Source organism: Vigna unguiculata, chromosome 7 (assembly GCF_004118075.2).
Source record: "Vigna unguiculata cultivar IT97K-499-35 chromosome 7, ASM411807v1, whole genome shotgun sequence".
NCBI classification, from domain to species: Eukaryota; Viridiplantae; Streptophyta; class Magnoliopsida; order Fabales; family Fabaceae; genus Vigna; species Vigna unguiculata.
Genome location: NC_040285.1, coordinates 27,406,165 through 27,409,758, shown reverse-complemented (window position 1 = coordinate 27,409,758; position 3,594 = coordinate 27,406,165).

Below are 3,594 nucleotides of genomic sequence, written 5' to 3'. Positions count from 1 at the left end.
AACAAATCTACTTATAAGGTGAGGTTTGCACCCCACTTATATACTATAAAATTGTCTTATCTCTAGTTGATGTAAGATTTCCAATAAATAGAGAAAGAAGGAAAACAAATCATTAAGAACAAATATAAACCATACATCTTTCTTTCTCATACTTGTTGTTAAATCTAAACCATACATCATCTTTCTCTCTCGTACTTGTTGCCCAATCTAAATCATACATCTTTCTTTCTCATACTTGTTGCCCACCAAATTACAAGAAAAAAACATAATAAAAAAAAAGGAGACATGGGACATGAACTTGATCTATCACTCTCGTTGCCTCTTGTTGTTGAAAAGATCTCAAAATTAACAGATAAACAAGCGGAATTAAAACTCAGATCAAATCTTCCATAAATAAATAATATGCAAAAATAATAAAATGCATTAAAACAAAGAAGGGAGGAACCAACATGCACAAACAAACTTATAAGTGGAAAAACCTCGATATGGAGGAAAAACCTACAAGACCTAGTCTAGTAAAATCTTCCACTAATAAAATTAATGGGTACACCACAAGTTATCTTGAAAATTCCAAGGATTAATAGGGCATTATTCTCTTCACAAACAATGTGGAAAACAAACCCAGTGGCTACTTTAAATAAGCAACAGAAAGAACCCTAATATATAAGATAAGGAATAAAACCTTTATCCTTTTTCCAAAGGTAGCTTCTCTGCACATGCTTGTACAAGATAAACTGATTGTCCTTTTCTTCTTCACTCTCTCTCTGGTGGGTTCTTATATTTTCTCAACAGAGGCACTCATAACTTTGTCTCTCTGTCACACTATATTCTCTCATAACAAATCTAAATGCAAGGGTTGCATATTTAAATTGCATAATAGGTTGGGAGTCCATAAAATAAAAATACCTATTTTTGTTTTTCTTAATTAAATCAGTGTGAGCCCAATAAATATTGTTGGGTCTTTCGAGAGAGGATCACTAGGGAGAGTTACAACACCAATAAGACATGAGCCATAATCTACATATAAGGAATCACTAGTGCAGGGAAGGGAAATGACAGCGGTTATTTTCAGCTTTTGGCTTCGGGTCCGCAACCGCTGCATATACGATCGAGGTAAAAAGCCAGTAGTTTATGCCTCGGTTACAACCCGAGGCATATAAAATATTTACTGCCTCGGTTTCCGCCCAACCGAGGCCTAATGCGTACCAGAAATTCAAAAAATAAAAAAAATTTAATATACTTTCTGCCTCGGGTCTGTTTTGACCGCGACAGAAAGTGCACTTTACTGCCTCGATTCTGGTCTAACCGAGGCATATGGCCATTTAAAAAAAAAAAATTAAAAATTCGATGATCTTCTGCCTCGGTTTTGGTTACAATCGAGGCATAAAGCTATTTTTTTTTTTAAAATTCTAGTCCTATTTCATTCAAATCTAGCACATTTAACCTGCAAATTTTGAACCAGAAATACAAACCCAGCCAGAAACAATATCATATTATAATTGATGGACTCATTACAATACTTAAATACTATTCATATTGTAGCACTCATTACAATATCATGTGCTTCCATAAACAAATATACTAAGTATTATTGTACATTTGAATAATATACTTTGCCAAAGCTATCCTTAAATATTTGATGGACTTGACGGGGATTGATGTATTGGTACCAAATCTCTGCACACAAGAGAATAATTTAAATTAGTATATAAACTAAGCCAAAATTGCATATAAGTATTTCAATTTAATTACAAAACTGCCACCGCGTGCTTTTATGCAGCGGGTCCGCATGAACCGAGGCATATACAGCGCTGTAAAAGCTCTAAAATACACTAGTGAATTGACACCACTTTCAACCAAAAACCTTAAGACTTTGGATTAAGAGTGGTGTCAATCTCTTATGTAAGGGTTGAACTTATGTCTCATTGGTGTTGAATGTCTCCAAGTGATCCTCTCTCAAAAGACCAAACAGTGGTATTAGAGCCAAATGTTCGTGCGGTGACCGGCTTAAACGAGGCCGTATATCGAAAGTCTTCCTAATAGTTGGTCAGGTAAGTGTGTCCCATTAAGAAGAACGATCATATAAAAAAAAAGGTCTAGTCTATAGTTAACTCCAGATAAAAGTGCCAATGTGAAGGGACTCACACTTGAAGGAGAGATTGTTGGGAATCCAAGTGAGTTTAAGTCCTACATTGAGTAAAAATGAGAAAGTTGAGCACCATATAAGGATGAAAATTCATAAACCCATTGTCATAAACAACGACAACCTTCCTTATGACCAAGGAGAGCCATGGCTCCCCCATGGTTTTTAATTTTAATTTTTATATATATTTATATGTATTTTTCAAATTTAAATTTATGTATTATTTTTATTAAGTTATATATATATATACACATTTTATATATTAAATTATTTATATATTTAAAAAGAAAATAATAATTAATTTAATGGATCTTGAGTAATAAAGGAATTAAAATTTTGTATCTGATTATAAAGTTTTTTCATGGTAAACCATTAATAAAGTGTAAAAATAAAAAGAAAGACAGACTGAGAAATGAAGATTGGAAAACAGAGAGATTGAATAACACATACAAGATTTTCTGAATGAGTATCCTAGTATGATTTATATAGGTTAGATTTATGGTTCTCCATTATGATATTTCTCTTAAATTAAATTTTCCCTAAATTAATATGATAAACTAACTTGATTTTAGCCATTTTTTTTATGAGATTGACATGAATTCTAATTATACTTTTTTCAAATTAGTATAACCTTACATTATAAAATGTTAGGATTTTATATTTTTCACCGCGTACAATGAATTAGTTGAATAATTTTGAATTGGAATAAAAATTAAAATACCTATTTTTACGTGAAATCAATCAATTAGAAAGATTAAAAATTGAAAAGTGTGAATTGCGATATAAAAATGATTTAAATAAAAAAAAATATTTTTTTAATTAATAAATTATATATAAAAAATTTAAATTGACAACCCTAGATTTTTTGTCAAAGTTTTGTCACTGGTCTTAAGATTTTAGGTTAAGAGTAGTGTCAATTCCTTATATGTGAGTTGAACTCATATTTCATTAATATTGAATTTCTCATATGATTCTCTCTTAAAAGATCCAACACATATTTGAATCCTGCAAAAAATCATAAACAAAAAACCACAAACCAATATAAATTCAATAAATCCTAAAATACACATTATCCAACTTAAACTATATCAACTAAGGTTTTTTACCATATTATTACACGTATTCTGTTCTCATCATTATTTAATATATTTTATAGTTCTTTGAAAACAATAAAGGCAATTAAATTCAATTACATTAATTTTGTTTATATGTTAAATGTGTTTCATGTTATCATTTTGAGTTATTTATATTGTTTGATATCTTTCTACTTTAACATCAGTTAAAAAACACTTTTAACATGTCAAAATAATTTAATATAGTTAGGTTAAAAATTATATTTAATAAATTTTAAAGTTTGAAATCAAAATATATCAAAATTTAAAATATGGATAAATTTCAATCTAACGTCAAACTTTAGATATTAAAAATATATTTAACTCTTTAATTCATTT